Source organism: Myotis daubentonii, chromosome 1 (assembly GCF_963259705.1).
Source record: "Myotis daubentonii chromosome 1, mMyoDau2.1, whole genome shotgun sequence".
In the NCBI taxonomy this organism is placed as follows: Eukaryota; Metazoa; Chordata; class Mammalia; order Chiroptera; family Vespertilionidae; genus Myotis; species Myotis daubentonii.
Window position 1 is genome coordinate 161,798,042 of NC_081840.1, and position 19,219 is coordinate 161,817,260.

Consider the following 19,219-nt stretch of genomic DNA (forward strand, 5'->3'; position numbering starts at 1 on the left):
TGGAGTTGCAACAGTGTTTCAATTATAGAAGCCAAACAAACCCCTGATACCTGCTTTCAGCAGCGGAGGCCTCAGAGCTGGAGCCGAGCCTCAGAGCTAAAGCCGGCTCTCAGCTCCAGTGACAGCCATAGAAGGTAAATAAATCTCAGAATAAATAAAATTAAAAAAAGAAAAAGAAAAAAAGGAAAGGTCGGGAGCTTCAGTCACCTGCCAGCCTGAAAACAGCCCTCAGCCCCTCACCCAGACTGGCCAGGCACCCCAGTGGGGACCCCCACCCAGAAGGGTGTGTGACCAGCTGCAAACAACCATCATCCCCTCATCCAAGCTGGCCAGGCACCCAAGCAGGACCCCCGCCCTGATCCGGGACACCCTTCAGGGCAAACCAGCCGGCCCCCACCCGTGCACCAAGCCTCTATCTTATATAGTAACAGGGTAATATGCAAACTAACCCTAACAGCAGAAGGACTGGGAATGACTGATCACTATGACACACACTGACCACCAGGGGGCAGACACTTAATGCAGGAGCTGCCCTCTGGTGGTCAGGGCGCTCTCACATGGGAGGAGCTCTGCTCAGCCACAAGCCAGGCTGATGGCTGCCAGTACAGCGGTGGCGGTGGGAGCCTCTCCTGCCTCCTCAGCAGCGCTAAGGATGTCCGACTGCAGCTGAGGCCTGCTCCCCACTGGCAAGTGGATATCCCCCGAGGGCTGCCGGGCTGCCAGAGGGATGTCTGATTGCCATCTTAGGCCCAATCCCCCAGGGAGCGGGCCTAAGCCAGCAGGTCGTTATCTCCTGAGGGGTCCCAGACTGCGAGAGGGCACAGGCCGGGCTGAGTGACTCCCCCCCGACCCCTGAGTGCACAAATTTTTGTGCACCGGGCCTCTAGTCTGTAATAATAAAAGTGTAATATGCTAATTAGACCAGGTAGCCAAAAAACCTTCCGGATGACCTTCCAGACAAAGCTGCGGCTGCAAGGGCCGAGCCCCTTGCACGAATTTTGTTTATCGGGCCTCTAGTCTGTAGTAATAAAAGCGTAATATGCTAATTAGACCAGATGTCCTTCCGATGACCTTCCGGACAAAGTTGAGGCTGTGAGGGAAGCCCGGGTCCCGGGTGCCAGAGGGAAACCAGTGTTGGCAGCAGGAGGAAGGAAGGCCTATTCTTGCACAAATATCGTGCATCTGGCCTCTAGTGTAATTATAACTATGAACAAAAGCAAGAGTTGACACTGATGGTTTCCTCAGGAAAATAAAATGGAGTAGTGCAGAGATGTGCTCCAAGAGGTACTAGTAATATCACTTAAACTGAGGGAGGGGATAGTATGGACATCAGTATATTAGATTGTGTAACACATATTACATATAGTTTTTGGTATAAATGTAATATTTTAATATAAAAAAGTGAAAATTTTCCAATAAAATTCAGAAATAAAATGATTATAAATAAAAGTAACCTAATATATGTAAATTTCATAAAGGAGTTAAGTGCACTTATAATCTTTAAGCCATAATTAAGAGGAAGAAACAGCCCTAACCAGTTTGGCTCAGTGGATAGAGCGTCAGCCTGCGGACTCAAGGGTCCCAGGTTCGATTCCAGTCAAGGGCATGTACCTTGGCTGTGGGCACATCCCCAGCAAGGGGCGTGCAGGAAGCAGCTGATCGATGATTCTCGCTCATTGATGTTTCTAACTCTCTATCCCTCTCCCTTCCTCTCTGTAAAAAATCAATAAAATATATTTTTTTTTTAAAAAAAAGAGCAAGAAACAGATGTGGTAACTCATTTACTCTTTAAAAGTTAAAGACAAATACAAGTGACAGCTAGTTCCACTACAAATTGCAAGATGGCTTTTCTGTGCAACACATTATCCACATGTAGAACCAGCTGGCCTACCCAAAGAGCTGTCCCATTTGTGATGTCTGATCTCAGCTGTCTAATCATTGAAGCTTCTGATCTCACCTTCACCACTGTGTAATCCAAATTCATTTTCTAGTAGAAAATCCTAGATCCTTTTTTGCTAAATTGCTATTTGTTGAACTGCCATTCCAAGAGAAAGCTTAAGAAAATTCCCTTCATTGAAGCATTTGTAATCGCAAAAAAAATTATAAACAATTTAAATGTACAATAATAAGGGATTGACTAAATGAATGTTAATTTACATGTAATGGACTATCATGCACAATTGTAAAATGTCTCACAGAAATCTGACAATGAATGTATGCTCTGCAATGTGCTTTATGCAACTTTCTCACAACCAGCAAGATGTAATAAAAAATTGTGTCTCAACCAATTTAAATTTATTTACAAAAGACTTATAAACCAATACTTAAATGATTAATGTTCAGTGTTTAAACTTAAAAGATAGATAACATACAAATTTACTATCATTCAACAAGTATTTGCTGAGCAGCTATTATGAGTCAGGCAGTGCTCTAGGCTCTGAAGACACAGCCATGAACAAAATAAAGAACCTGCTCCCCATGGAACTTACATCATAGTGATTTTAGTGCCTTTTTTTCTTAATTCAGATACACAGTTTATTAGTTCAAATATATTATGTCAGGGCAGAGTCCCAGGTAACATATTCTCATTCCAGATAAAGAAATAACCTTAGTTAATATTAAGGTCATTCTTGACATAGAAGGTCTCACCACTGTACTTTCACAATTCTTGAGCTTTCTATTAAAAAATGCTTTTTCTGTAATCTATACTCCCTGAAACATAATGCTAAATTCCCACAATTTTAAGTATTTTCCCAGCTCAAGAGAAGTAAAGCAAATCTTTTATTGCTTCAGTAAAAGGTTTGTTTATCCTATTCACTAAATCAACAAAATACTTCCTGCTAAAAAGATCAGAGAATGAGATGGGCAAAATGAGAAATCTTTTGGTTTCCTCAGTTTGTTTACACGTGTATGTTAATGAAGCATCAGATAAGAATGAGGTCTAATTTCCCCATCTACAGGTGGAATTTAAGTTAGGTTTCCAAAAGGACTTATCAAATTCTGGTAGCTTTAGGCTAGTCAACATGTCAACTTCTAAGTAGTTAGGAAAACAAATGTCCCTTCTAAGGCCTCCTTACTTATCTGTTACAGAGGCGGGATCTTTTAAAAGTGGCTTAGAATTTGTTTACATGTCACATTTGCCTAATTCTCTCGATATATACTATCAGAACTGTACATAATGCCTGAGCTCTACAGATAAAAGTTAAAGTGAAAGATACAATACCTCTGATTTTCAGGAGCTGACATCCTTTTAAAAGTGAGTAAAAAATTACAGACTGCCAACTACAATAGTATGCACTATACCTGACACCATGAGACATATAAAGAAAAGCAGACCTGATCTCTAGCTGGATTCTTAACACAAGACTGCATTCAGGAAATACTAACTCAGCCATACAATAATGCAAAAACTTCTCAAGGGGCTTCAGATACAACAATCAAGAGAAACCTGTATAGTGATTACCAGAGGGAAAAGAGGGTAGTGGGAGGTAGGAGAGGGTAAAGGGAGGACAAATGATTATGAAAGAAAACTTGACTTGGGGTGGTGACCACAAAAGACTATATACAGATAATGTATTATAGAATTGTGCCTGAAACCTATATACTTTTATTAACCAATAAAATGAGAGAGAGAGAGAGAGAGAGACCTGGTTCCAGAATCCTGGACTAACAGAATACATTCAGGACAGAAGTACCAAGGGAAACCAGAGTGAGATGGGAGTTAAGAGCTTCAGCTCATGCACAGGCCAAAAATACACATATTTACAGTTGAAGAGAGGAAGATTCATATAGGATGTCAATAAACTTGAAATTCAGCAAGTTGATGACAGACCTTGTTAAAAAAAATTAAATCACTCAATATATAGGAAGTCCCAGATACATATAGACCAGCTCTGCCATTAACCAGTTCTAGAAATTCAGATCAAGTCACATCACTTCTCTAACCCTGTTTCTTTATCTATAAAATTACAATTAAAATTTCCAAGCTGTCTACCACTCAAAATTATCATGGGTTATGCATAAAAAATGCTTTGGTAAACTAAATATCTTATATATTTGTCATATGTATTAGTACTGATCCATTTTTGGTCTTACGATATAAAATAAAGGAGTTGAAATACAATTTTAAGTTCTTGTTCTAGCACTGAGAGATTTATGACTTAATAACTTATTTTAATTCACTGGGTAATTAAGAAAGATTCTAGCTTCCTTAGCATTATAAACAGGATCAGTTGATCATAACCAGATATGAACTGAAACAAACTAATCTAAAATGTTGGTTATTTTTAAAAATGGGCCTGATTTAAACGACACTTAGAAGAGAGTCAAAATGGCTATTAACAGTGAAATAATCAAAGGTAACCCTAAGTTTGAGGGGAGAACCTAGATGGCATTCTGCTAGCAATCCTGTGACAGCAAATCATCAACTTTGGAGGAAAACTTTTTTGTAATAGAAAAATATTTCCCAAGCAAATCTGAGGAAGGAGTTTAGAATTCAAAATGGTAATAAAAAGCTGGGTCAAAACAAAGTGTGACATAAACTGATGAAGAATGGGGCTCAAGCACCCCAAAAGCAATTTCTTAAAAATTCTCTTAAGCAATTGATGTAGATAATCGGCTAATGGTAACTACTCTTAGCAGCAATTTGAATACATAGTCTAAAATATTACTTTTTTTAGTCTACTACTTCACAATCAGACTCTTCTACCTAGTCTTTATGTTCTAATAACTAAGCATCTAACTGGGAAAGTAAAACACAAACACATGAAAAATTGCATAAAAGGCAAGATAAGGGATATGCATGTCCAACAAAGATAAACCAGGTATTACAGATCAACCTTCTTGCTTGAAAAGAAAGCTAGACCAAAAAAATATATACATTAAGTATATTTTTAAATTGTTAAAAATATCAGAGGGTATAAATTAGTACAACCACTTTGGAAAACTGCTAGTAACTATATTTATATTTATATATTTATTCACATTTTCCTATTACTCAATAATTCCATTCCTAGGAATATATCCAAAAAAAGGGAGTACATATGTTCAACAAAATACATACATTATATATATAAAAATGTTTAGAAACTTTATTATAATAGCCAAAAACTGGAGACAATTAAATGTCTATTAAGAGTAGAATGGACAAATAAACTGTGACACAATCATGTATTAGGCTACCTCTAAGGCAGAGTGTATTTTCCAACAATGGTCACTGCATTATTTCTGGTCTCACATGGTGTTCCAGAATTATGCCTCTCCCCAACAGGAGGCAGAATCCATTTTTTTATCTCTTTAAACCTGGGTAGACTCATAACTGCCTCAAAGAATAGACTGAAGTAGAAATAATACTGAATAAGCTTCATATAGGATGTCAAGGCCAAGTCATAGAAGCCAAAATAGCGTCTGTCTGGCTCACTGGCTCTTCGCTCCCGTTCTCACCACATGTGGGTGGGACGCTTGCCCTGGGAACCTAGCCACCACGTAGTGAGCATGCTCAGGCCACATTTAGGTGTTCTGTCATCAACCACCAGACATGTGAACAAACCTTCAAACAATACTAGACTCAACCTTCAAGCAAACCTACTTGAAAGCAAATGAAACAGAGGTGAACATTGCCCAAACTGCAGATTTATAAGGGGGTACAAAATATTTTCATCATTGAAGTCACTGAGGTGTGAGACAACTTTTTAGGTGCCACAGTGCCCAGAACAAGTTCAGAGCAATAAAAAAGAAACACCCCTGCTACATGCAACAACATAGCTGAATCTCACTGATACAATACAATGTTGAATGAAAGAAGGCAAACATAAGATACTACATACTGTATGATACCATTCTGATGAAAAACTAGAAAATGCAAAACTAGTCTATGGTGACAGAAAATTGAGTAATTGGTACCTGAGGCAGGAGAGGAAGGTAGTATAATTGGGAAGGAGTGTGACAGAGCCTCCTGGGTGGCAAAAATGTCCTATATATTGAAGTGGGCATGGTAATATACACTTAATTACATTTATAAAAACTCCTTAAGGTATACATTTAAGATTAGTACATATTTTTATATGTTTAATATACCTTCATTTTAAAAAAAAGGGGGGGGGGGACACAAAGACCTAACAATATAATGAGGAATTACCAGCTACAGAGATAACAGGAATCCAGAATGGGGAGCATAGCATTTTACTCCTGGGATTGTTTGCCTAATCAAAACAGGTGCCTGAGAGGCTAAAATGCACTTAGGCAGACTTACAGGCTAAGAAGACAAAATATCAGAGTACAAGATCCACCAAAGGAACCACTCCCTGCTCTCAAATGAGACCTTAAAAAGCCGAATCCCAGAAGAATGGACAGCCCAGAAGTAAACTAAATAACTCCTTGTACAGACTCCCAGAAAAATCTGTTTGGATAAAGGTGATCCTAAGTGCCTGGCAAAAGTCTTACTAAATCTATAATTACTTTTAGGAATACTTTTTCAAATACAATAAACAATACATAACCATAGGTAAGCCAGCACATAAGGAGATTAGCTCCTCATGAAATAACACACCACAAAACAAACAAAAAACCTAGAAGACTCTGAGATAGAGCTGCCATGCTTACTCTGTCCAAAGAGATATGTGCAAAGCTTGAAATTTTCTTAAAATATATTTTTTATTGATTTCACAGAGGAAAGGAGAGGGAGAGAGACAGAAGCATCAATGATGAGAGAGAATCATCGATGGGCTGCCTCCTGCATGCCCCACACTGGGGATCAAGCCCGCAACCTAGACAAGTGCCCTGGGATGGGTAATCAAACCGTGACCTCCTGTTTCATAGGTGAAGCTCAACCACTGAGCCATGCAGGCCGGGCAGAGCTTGAAAATTTTGACGGGAAATTAGAAACTATTTCTAATCTGCTAAATTAGAAACTATTATAGCAGATTTTTAAAACATCAAATTGAAACTTTAGGATGAAAAATACAACAACCAAAATTAAGAACCCAGACAATACATGTAAGAACAGGTTAGACCAGTGGTTCTCAACCTGTGGGTCGCGACGCCTTCGGCGGTCGAACGACCCTTTCACAGGGGTCGCCTAAGACCATCCTGCATATCAGATATTTACATTACAATTCATAACAGTAGCAACATTATAGTTATGAAGTAGCAATGAAAATAATTTTATGGTTGGGTCACAACATGAGGAACTATATTTAAAGGGCCAGAAGGTTGAGAACCACTGGATTAGACAAAGACGAGGATGAATTTAGTAAAGATAGGCCAGAATAAAATATCCACAACAAAAAAGAAACAAAAGAATAGAAAATATAAAAGACAAGTGAAATACATAGAGAATTCGGTGAGATCCAACACTGAATATAATTGACACCCTAGAAGGATAGATCTGGGGAAGAAGCAATATTTGAAGAGATGATGATTGTGAACTATAAAAAACTGGTGAAATACATTAAGTCACGGCATTAAAAGGTATTTATCCCAAGAGAGAAAAGAAAATAGAGAAAATCATCTGAAATCAGAAGAAAATCCTTAAAACACTCTGACAAAGAAACAAATTATAAACAAGAAAGCAATAAATTGCAGCTGACTTCTCAATAGAAATAAAGTCAAATAGTTTAGAATCTCTTCTCCAAAAATAACACATAAGGATATGTATTTATAGATCTCCAATCCAGAATTTTATACCTAGCTAAATGTATCTTTCAAGAATGTAGGTGAACTAAAAAACATCCTCAGACAAACAAAAAGTTTGAAAATCTGTCAACACTAATCCTCTTTAAAGAAAATACTAAAAGTACTCTTCAGGCAGAAGAAAAACTATTCCAAATGAAAGGTCAGTAATACAAAAAGGAATTTTAAAAAATACAATAAGTCTAATTGAATAATAACAACATAAAACAACAGAAAAACTTCTTTGGGAATTAAGTATACAATACATATATGTACATATGCATATCTATATAATAAAAGCCTAAGCGACCATTACGGCAGAACAACCAGAATGACCAGTCGCTATGATGCACACTGACTACCAGGGAGCAGACACTCAATGCAGGAGCTGCCCCCTGGTGGTCAGTGTGCTCCCACAGGGGGAGCACCGCTCAGCCAGAAGCTGGGCTCACCACTGGCGAGTGCAGCGGCAGCAGGAGCCTCTCCCGCCTCTACAGCAGCGCTAAGGAGCAGTGAGCTGAGCAGTAAGCAGTGAGCAGGCGGGCAGTAAGGAGCAGAGGATCACATACTGTAAGAGGGATGTCCTCTGAGGAGTCCTGGACTGCGAGAGGGCGCAGGCCTGGCTGAGGGCCCCGCCCCACCCCTCCAGTACACAAATTTCGTGCACCAGGCCTCTAGTATACATATATGCACTTGAGTGTCTGCTCCCTGGTAGTCAGTGCGCATCATAGCGACTGGTCGTTCTGGTCGTTCTGCCGTAATGGTCGCTTAGGCTTTTATTATATAGATATGCACACGTACATGGTAACAACGAAATAGGTAATAAAAGGACATTGGCTTTAATGTTTTTATCTGCATTAAAGAATGAATTATCTGAAAAAAGGGTGAAAGTTTCAATTGATGTTGCACTGTGGTAAGTCAAGAATACATTAGAATTTCTTAGACAAACACTGAAAGAATAGTAATATATGTATATATATATATATAATCCCAAGCTAATAAAAAATGAGGAAGTGAAATAATTATTTTTAAAAAATCAACCCAAAACAAGACTATAAAGAGAAAAAAAGAACATGAAACATGTTGAGACAAATAGATTTTTTATAATTTTTTTAATTGATTTTAAAGAGGAAGGAAGAGGGAGAGAGAGACAGAAACATCAGTAATAAGAGAGAATAACTGATCAGCTGCCTCCTGCACGCCCTGCACTGGGGATGGAGCCTGAAACCCGGGCATGTGCCCTGACCAGGAATCAAACCATGACCTCCTAGTTCATAGGCCGATGCTCAACAACTGAACCACACGGCTGGGCAGATTTTTTTTAATTTTAAACATTAATGTCAGTAGTCACTGTATGCCACTTCATTAATTTTTATAACAAACACTGGCAAAATACACAGAAATATTTAGCCCACACACAAATACCTAATCTTAATTTCAACCTCCTCATCTATTTGATTTTTTTCCATTGTGACTAACTTTTCAAAACCTTATCTTTTCTTATGTTACCACAGATAGGCTATTGAGCATTAAAATGTCCAAAAAAGAAACAGGAATAAAAAGCACCAAGAACTAACTGGCTTATAAATACTACATTAATTCCATAATAAAATATTAATTTGCCTTTACTGATCTATATAACACTGTTAACTGAAATTCACACATTAAGAAGCTTAAAATGATATCCTCTCACTTATTTCATGAAAACATTCCTCTAATATTTTTAATTCACTTGCTAATTCAGTGAAAGGAAAATTCCAGGATAAAATTTTACCTTTTTCTACACTCATCAATGTTAGCAAGACACAGGTGCAACGTGTACCTCTATCAGAGAATATTTAATGTCTTTAAAACCAAAAGCACTTAAGCAAACAAGACATGAAACTCCAGTCACTCCTGATCTTCCTAGAACCAAATTAAACTCCTGCTATTTACTAATTTTATTTTATTTTTTAGGGTAGATTGGTATTCCTATTTTGTGAGTAGATATTCTAAATAAGGTAGTCTAAGCTCTTCTAAAGAAAAATGCCATCAAGGTTAAATCAAAATATTATACTGACATCAGTATATAATACTATGCTGATATCAGATGACAGTATCTCTGTAAGGACATTATCTTTTATTTAACATCTAATTCCAGTTTTAGAGATATAAAAACTAACAAGTAGCGGTGCCAGAGTTATGACAGTAGACACCAAAGTGTGCAGTCATTTCCAGTTCTAGTGCAGTTAGAGTCCACTAGATTGACGGCCTTTCTATAATTGCTATGGAACAAGATGATTAGAGTATGGTGCCAAGAACCTTCTCTATACAACTAACAGTGGTTGCTTCCGTGCCATGTAAGGCACTAATAAACACGCATTCTTATCTAACCTTCTCAACAGTCTCTTCAAGGGCTGTATACATGCTCTTCTCTCATCCTCAAAGGGTCCACCCACCCACCTCCCCCTTGCAACTAGCATATCCTCCTCATCCTTCAAGTCTTATAAGTCACTTCCTCAGGATAGCTTGTCCTGACACTTCCAAATCAAGTCAGGTTCCTTACTTACATGTCACAACTCCCTGTACTCTACTTCAAATTTTCAAAAGACTTATGCACCCTATTGCTAAAAACAAGGTACCTAATTCAAGGTCTTGGAGTATGTTAAAGGCACTCAAGAAATATCTGTTCAATAAACAAACTTAAATTTATGTTCCCCAATTTTACAAAAACAAAACAAATTTGAAATGTAAATTAATTGCATGAAGCGAAATAGCCTGGAAATGGCACAGACCAGTAGAGAAACCAAGTGTTTGTGACTCTAATTCCCATGCTCTATTCCCACATGCTATAATGAAGTGTGCTAGAAGGCAGAATTCTTTCAGGTTAATATTATCTTTGTATTGGCTTCCACTGTAAAAATTGAGACAGTTTTTAAAAGGGAAAAATATGAATCTCTAAACATAAGTAAATCACATCTAAGAAGACAATATGCCTTCCAAAAATCACACTGAAGGGACAAATTATAACTTTCAGGTAATAAACAGTCTGAGTATTGTTTATAACAATATCACTGCACTAAAACGAGAATGGTTAAAGTGAAATTGCAAACATAAACCACAAAATGTAATCTCTTCTCTCTTTCTCTCTATCTGAAGCAGAAAGTATTGTTGCTAAATCTTTTGCCAGCTTCAAACTGTCTTTTCATCGCTAGCACTTTGTAAGCAAAATAATTTTTTCAATTTGCCACTAGCTTGAATTTACTGGCCTCTTTTTCACCCATTTCCACTGACTACAAAATGTAACAGTAACTTGACATAGATAAGCACATGTTGGCAAAGACTGGCCAGTGCAACCTCTGCTTGGCACTGGAGGCCCAGCCCAGTCTGGGTCCACATGCCCGGAAGTTGTCTTGGTTCCCAATGATGCTAAAGGATGACCAGTCCATTAACAGATGGTGTCAAAGCTGTCACTTCTTTCTGACTTGTTTAACCAATGGCAGTTGTCCTTACTAGGAGCTATTTCATGTCAAAACACTGTTCAAACTGCTAATGGGATATCCTTACCAAAAACAAGTTACAAGAGACTGACAAGTCCAGTTAAAACCAGTAAGGAGGCACCAACACCAACCAAGACTTAATGTTTGGCACACAATGCTCTTTGAATGCCTTTGTGACAACTCAAAGGAATTTCTGTTAACTTGGGAGACCTCTACTTGAAATTAAGGCTATGGTTTTCCTTTAAAAACTAATTTCTACTTTTATTAGCATATTTTTTTTCTTTTGACATATTTCAATTGTCTATGTAGCATACAACATAGGATTAACATCCATTCTGAGTAATAAACTAGTCTATCTTTACAAACTTTATTATAAAAGAGAAGCAAACTCAAATATATTTCTTAACTTTCGGGTCTGATGGAGTGAGAAATAAAACCAAATAAACCACCCTGGACGATGGGGCTCAATTGGTTGGAGCATTGTCCCCTACACTGAAAAGTCCCTGGGTTCGATTCCCAGTCAGGGCACAGACCCAGGATGCGGGTTCATCTCAAGTGGGGTGCCTAAGGAAGGGAACCGATCCATGGCCTCTCTCTCTCCCTCTCCCTCTCCCTCCCTCTCCCCCTCCCTCCCCCTCCCTCTCCCTCACTTCCTCCTTCTCCCTCTAAAATCAATGGAAACATATCCTTGGGTGAGGATTAAGAAAAAAGAAGAAGAAAAGGCAAATCAACCACTGTTTCCTTGATGCTGGCTAATTTTAATTCTCATGAAGGTGACTTCATGAAAGAAAAAAGGTACCCTCATTTCCTCCAACAGAACTTCCCTGAGATTCAACCTAAGAGGGAGTCGACCAAGGCGCTCTTTAAAGTTCTGTCCAACTTGGCTGAGCTACAAAATATTAAGTATCTAACCCAAAGACTTCATTCTCTTTAGAGATGGGTTAAGATAGAGCTGAAACCACTTTCTTCCAGCCAACGAAATATCCAGGGTCGTGTCCCCACTTTTCTTTTCCACTTGTGTCACGTTTTTCCAATGGCTGGGCACTGCCCATTCAAAACAACCTTTCCCAGCCGCGTTCCTGCTGAAGCCCACGGACGGGGAAGCACCTGCACGGTGAAACGGGAAGGGGCGCGGGGGAGAGGAGCTCCATCTCCCTGGGTCAGCCATGCCCACGGGCGGGTTCACACGCCTCCCGTCTTCTGGCCCTGAAACACCTGCGAGTGGCCATCCCCACGCCGCAGCCACGCCAGGCCGGCGCGAGGCGGTCCCCGCGACCTCTCCCGCCAGCTCCGCACCGATTTCCAGGCTCGGCGCGTCCCGCCCGCCCCGTCCGCCCCGTCCGCCCCGCGCCCGGTGGAAACAAAGTTCCCGGCGAGAAGGCGGGCGCTCCTTTCCATGCACGAAGTTTGCCTCCGTCCTGCCCGCTGGGGCTCCGGGAGCCGCAAGTGAAACTTGCCAGGGAGACGCGTCTCGGGGGCCGAAACTTGCTCGGGGCGCAGCGGGCAGCGGGTCTCCCTCCCCGCGAAGCCCTCGCCGCCCGCAGCAGGTCGCCCCGCGCCGCCCCGGCGGACCCGCCACGCACGCCCCCGCGCCCCCCACCCGGCGCCCGCCTACCTGTCAATCACACCCGGGGGACCCCACAATCCTGGTTCCGAGGGGGACAAGGGCGGTCCCGCCAACGTTTCCGGAGCCCGCCCGCCGCGAGCGCCCAGGGGCGTCCGCCGCGCGCGTCCCCCTCCCCCGGGTCCGAGAATGGCGGCGTCCGGCTCCCCGGGGCCAAGTCGGATCCCTGCCCCGGAGGAAACCCGGGAGACGCCGCGGGCGGCAGGCGAGGGGAAGGGAAGTTACCTCCGGACGGTCCCGGCGGAGGCAGCGGAGGGCGCGGAGCAGGGCGTCCCGGTGGCCCAGCGGGTCTCGCGCGGCGGCGGCTACCGCAGTGCCCTCCGCCCCATTGTTTCCCTTCCAGGAGGATCCCCGCGAAGCCGAGCCCGGGAACCAGGAAGTTCCCGACCCGACACCTCCTGCCGCCGCTATGGAAACGGCCCCGCCTCCCGGGCCGGCCCGGGACCCCGCCTCCGCGCAGCCGCCCCGCCCGCCTCACGGGCCGCTGCCAACCGTCGCCGCCGCGGCCGCGGCTGCCGCCATCTTGGCGGCCCCTTCCCGGCGGCCCCAGCCGCCCCGCGTTCCCGCCGCCGGGGGCGCGCCCGGCTCCCCACGGCCGCCGCGGGAAGCCCGGCGCTGAGGCTCGGACCCGGGCGCGGAGGGAGAGGGCGGGGCGAGGGCGCCCGGGGGTCCCTGGAGGCGCCGCGGGGATGGGCAGCCGGCACCTGGGGCCGGGGGGGCGGGGGGGGGGCGGGGCCCGCGGGAGGTCCCCGAGGAGTCCCGGAGAGCGGGGTCCCCGCGGCCGATGGCCTGGGCTTTCCTTCCTGAGGCCACTGCTCAGCCGCGCCCCCCACCCCCGCCCCCCCCCCCCCCCGAGGCCACGGGTTTTACGTCTCGGTGCCTCCGGTTCCCTCTGAAAGTGGCGCAATGACAGCGCCCCCGGGAGGGCTGTGACCGGCCCCAGCGCAGCGGCACCGCGGGGCAGTGCCCGGGGACACTCCGCTCAGCCGATGGCATGGCTCTGGCGGTGCCCAGTGCTCTCCTTTCCCAGCACCGGCATCTCGGGGTTCCGATCGGCGCGGCTCTCGGGAGGCTGCTGTGCAAAACCCCGTTCTACCTGCGAGGTCTCAAACGCTCATCCTTCGTCCCCTCTGTCTCCAGGTCAGCTTTCCTTTTTAATTCCACGGAAGCTGTCAGGAGTTTTCATCTCCAGAGCTCCCCTGACGAGGTGCCAGGAAGGGTGAATGCTGTCAACTTTCCAGCACTGTAGGTGCTGCAGTTAGACGGTGGATCCGATAGGAGCTAGAAAAGTTGGGCTGTGCGAACGGGAAGGCTTCCTGTCCCGGTTCCAGGGACGGGAGGACGGGAGCTGGCCACTCCGCCCGGTGCGGTGCCCTCCACTTCCCCGCAGGTGAGACTGGCACTGAGACCTGGGTGCTGGGTGCCACGTGGGCGAGGAGGGACGAAGGAGGTCACATCTTGGCAGACTTGAAGAACTATACGGAAGACTAGGTCTCAGGTGGTCTCCACGGCTCACACGTGTGATCTTATTTGTACACTTTTAAGAAAATACAAATGTATACTTCCCTTTGGGTCTTTTTTTTTTTCATGCATTTAGGCCAGATTTGTGAAGACTGGTGTTTATTTTTATGATCCTGATCCAAAAATAGCATAAACTGTTTGATCTATGAATTGAGGTAAAAACGGATCAGGAGTTGGGAAGACATGGGAAACATTTTCAGCATCCAAATACTCTCCAGGAGGCAGGGGGAGGGGGATTCACCAAAGATCTTGTGAAAATATGCATTACCTATGGGCACAAATAGGGTGGGGAAGGCCTGGGGAGCGGGAGCCTGGGGGGGGGGGGGCGGAATGGAGGGATTAAAGGGGAACATCTGTAATACTCTCAACAATAAAGATTTTAAAAAACAAAAACACTTCTTATGGAATGCTCTGATTAGCTGTCACCAAAACTGGGCTCTCCTGAACTCCTGAAAAGCAGAGGCCCTGCTCACACAGCTTTGTAGTCCCACTGGACCCACAGATTTCTTTGTACATGGTAGGCCCTCAATAAATGGTTATTGGATTAAATTGCCAGGTTGTGGTTCAGCTCTCATCCTTTAAGGAGACCTTGGGAACCACTAAGTCATGCAAGAAATGTTACTCAAGGGACATCCCTGCAAACATCATAAACAATCCAAGTCACTAGTTAATAATGAGATCACAGGAATTTGGATGATTGACACTGGCCACAGGTTAATTTGCAAAATGAAGTAGAAATTTCAGGTATGTTTTTTCCATAAATTATACAAGTAATTTTTTAAATTTTATTTGGGACTTCATGAGCACCATTAATTCAATTTTATACTTCAATATTCACAGTCTGACACTATAGTATTTTTAAAAATATTTTTATTGATTTCAAAGAGGAAGGGAGAGAGAGATAGAAATATCGATGATAAGAGAGACATCAATCAGCTGCCTCCTGCACACCTCCTACTGGGGATCAAGCCCACAACCTGGAATCGTGTCCCAGACCAGAATCAAACCCGGGACCCTTCAGTCTGCAGGCCGACACTCTATCCACTGAGCCAAACCAGCGAAGGCTATAGTACTAAAATTCAGAAATCCCCATATCTTTTCCCAAGTCAAAGTGTGTGTCATCACTGAGTCATGTCACATCAATATAAAACTTGATTTTGTCTTATTAGGTATAACTTCCAGGGCTTACCATAATTTTATTATTAAGCCTCTTAGAGGTATTGTTAAACTATAAACCCAGACTTTTATCTTTCTTGTTTACTAAGATATCTCCAGAGTGGTGCTTGACATGTGATAGGCATGAAACTTCACTTATCTGTGGCATTTTAACAAATTTTAAATTTATGTCAATGATTTTAAAGAAAATATAGACTCGGTTGTCTAAACCGGAATGGGCAAATTTTTTCTTAAAAGGGAAAGATAGTAAACATAAGAGCAGTCATAGATAGTATGTAAAATAATAAATGTGGCAATGTTCCACTAAAAAATGTACCTATAGAAATAGGTGGTTTTGACCCACAAGATCATATATTACTAACCCTGATATAATTATATTCACTCCATGATTATATTCACTCCAACATAAAATGCCAGATATTAAAATACCCTTTAACTGGAGAAAGGGTAAAAGCTTGGTATCAATAAAGCACTGAAAGTGAAAAAAAAGGGGGGGGGGCAGAGTAAGAGAGAGAGAGACATATGGAATAACAATTTGTGCTACCAATTAAAATATTTCCCAAATACCAAAAGTTCAAAACTACAACCAATGAAGTACTAGATAGATGGACACTTGCATTTCACTTTTACAAAAGTTATATGTTATGCAAATGAAAAGAACTTAAATGTTGCCAAAAGTAAAAGTATATGTTTGAATCCCCCACAAGGATGCCATAATAATTAAGGCCAGAAGTACAATTTGTGGTAAGAACATAAAAACAGAGGACATAGAGCAAAAAATTCTACAAAGCAAACCATCCATCCTTCACTCTCATCTTCAGAATATGGATGAAAGGGTAAGCCCTAGAGTCTCCTGTAAATTGAGACTTCGAAATGTAAATCCATGGCTATCTTTAATTTTTTTAAGAGGGGTAAGCAGATAGCTTCCTAAGGGAGAAATTTTTTTTTTTTTAATAAAACTGTGGGAAGCCTTGCAGGGCAAACTTCATCCTCACAAGCAGCAGTGCTTCCTGAAATTTCATAAGGAACCAATGCTCCTCCATCGGTCAGGAAGTCGGTTCCAATGACACTGCACATAGTTGTTCCTCATGGTTGGAAAGAAAAAACAACAGTCAACATCTATGTACTCAGTATAATTGAAAAAGTAATGAAGAACCAACAGCCACATCCACACTGTTCATGTAAAAAGTCACCCTGCCGAAACCGGTTTGGCTCGGTGGGTAGAGCATTGGCCTGTGGACTGAAGGGTCCCGGGTTCAATTCCGGTCAAGGGCATGTACCTGGGTTGCGGGCACATCCCCAGTAGGAGATGTGCAGGAGGCGGCTGATCGATGTTTCTCTCTCATCGATGTTTCTAACTCTCTATATCTCTCCCTTCCTCTCTGTAAAAAATCAATAAAATATATTAAAAAAAAAAGTCATCCTTTGGTTTAAAAGAGAAGTTATTCATTGCAGAGCTAGAAGACAACTCCATGGGAAGATTGTGACCCCCATAAAATTGTATGCAAGATGTGTATGCGGTTTGTTACTTATAACTATCTGAGTTTGTCTTATTTGTGGGTGTATTATGTTGTTGTTGTTGTTGTTGTTGTTGTTAATCCTCACCCGAGGATTTTTAGAGAGAATTGAAGGGAGGGGGAGAGACAGAGAGAGAGAAACATTGATGTTAGAGAGACTTATTCATTGGTTGCCTCCCGCATGCACCCAGACTCAACTGAGGTACATAACCTTGACCAGAATCAACCCACAACCCTTCAATCTGAGGGTCTACGCTCTGTCCACTGAGCTAAACCAGCAAAGGTTGGTGTATCATTTTGTTCTTTTTTTCTTCTTTTTTCTGTCTCCTTATCTTAAGAATGTACCTGCCATGAAATTGGGAAACTAATCTTCTTCCCTAATCTACCCTGTGGTCCAGATCGATATCTGATACAGAATTAGCTCCTATAAATAATTGTACAAGGAATGAAGGAAGAGGAAGAGGGGAGGAGAAAGGAAGATAAGGAGGAAAGAATGCAGGAAGAAACAAAGGAATACAAATACCATTTTAGGGGAAAAAATTCTAACTTCTCTCATATACTCAAAAGTATCTGTGACTCAAAAAAAAAAAAAAAAGGCAGGAATGACTAGTTTTCAACTACAAAGGCTGCCTTTCATTATCTACTCTGCCTTTTTGCTTACAAACCACCCATCTCCTAATTACATACCAAAATGGGTATCATGGTTTCCCAAAAATCTATAATGATGCCTTATCATTTGAAAAGTATCTCCTTATGTTTTTATAGCTTTCGAGAATTCCTTCTGCCTGCTCAACTTATAGCTGAGAACCTCTACATTTGGCCACTTCTTAAATGTCATGCCATTTATTTATAATTTGTCTCATCAAGCAGAGGTGTATTAAAAGGTATTGTAAGATATTTTTTAAAAGTGAAGTACAAGTTCAAGGCATTTTTACCTCAGTTGTGGGGTAATAAAAATTTGCCTCTATGTAGATGATTTTAAATTAGCTTTTAAACTCTTGTGCCCATCCTATATAATAAAGAGGTAATAGGCAAATTGACCCTCACTCTGTCACGCTGTCACAAGATGGCTGCACCTACAGTGGAGGCAGGGTTCCTATAATGAGCTGTAATGAGCGATCAGCAGGGACCTGAGGCTGCTTGCACCGCCCGCCGCCCCCTCCACCCCCCCCCCCCCCCCCCCGCCTAGCGGGACTTGATGGGGTTGGGGCTGGCCAGGTCTAGATCTCGCCCAATGGGGGTGGGCCAGCTGGGTCCGGGTTTCATGCAATTTCGAGGTGCGTACAGGTGGGCGGGGACTTGACTCTGGATCCTGCGGTGTGCCCCATATTCTGACAGGAGGAAGATTTTCATACACATTTTACTAATTTTCTTTAATCTCTGACACTTCTATTATAGAGAAAGGGCAAATAGCAATATTAAAATATTTCCTCTAATTAATTTCCTTTTAATGTGCAGGGATTTTGTGCACCAGGCCACTAGTATCTATATAAGTTGCATGGTAGCAAGTTTTCAAAGGTGTCCCCCCTCCACCAGAGAACATGCCTCCAATATTTACATCCTTTAGTATCATCCTCCTCTTACTAGTAAATCTAGAACAGCCCTGTGACTTTTGGCCAAAAGGACAGGGTGGGAGTGATGCTACTGATAAGTTATTTCTAAGGCTAGATTGTAAGAAGTCTTGCAGCTTCTGCCCAGGTCTCTGGAACTCTAACCCTCCCAGAACTCAGCCACCTCACTGAAAGGAGCCCCAGCCCCATGTAGAGGCCACCTACAGGTGGTCTGAATGAACCTTTGCTGAGACCTTGGTAAAAGCCAACATTAACTGCAGGCCACATGGGTGAGCTATCTTGGTGTCCAGCACAGACAAGCCTTCAGATGCCTTGAGCCCCAACCATGTGACCCCATGAGAAACCCCAAATGAGAATGTCTCAGGTGAACCCAGTCAACCCATGGAACCATGAGAGTAACAACAAATTGCTGTTTTAAATCACTGAGTTTGGAGTGGTTTGTTATCCAACTACAGGTAACTGGAATAAGTTGATTAAAAATAAAATGTTAGAGAACCAAGATGGCGGCATAAGTGAACACCTATACTTGCTGCCTCTCACAACCACATCAAAATAACAACTAAACGGCAGAACAACTACCACCCAGAACGGCGGGAGAGCTGGCTAAGTGCAAGTTCCACAACTAGAGAGGTGAAGAAAGCTCACTGAGACTGGTAAGAGGTG

The 19,219-nt window shown here is 42.6% G+C and overlaps 1 protein-coding gene across 3 annotated transcripts in view; it reads right to left on the bottom strand.

Annotated features, from left to right (window-relative positions):
- Positions 1 to 14,011, bottom strand: part of USP6NL (USP6 N-terminal like) — a 177,593-nt gene extending 163,582 nt beyond the window's left edge. For 2 of the 3 annotated variants that reach the window (XM_059664091.1, XM_059664118.1), the window contains exon 1: positions 12,997 to 13,140. The gene's annotated coding sequence lies outside the window, so the exon portion shown is untranslated. Of the gene's footprint in view, positions 1 to 12,996; positions 13,141 to 13,867 lie in introns of those variants that run through there. The other variant, XM_059664100.1, reaches the window with a different exon arrangement.
- Positions 14,012 to 19,219: the final 5,208 nt, after the last annotated feature.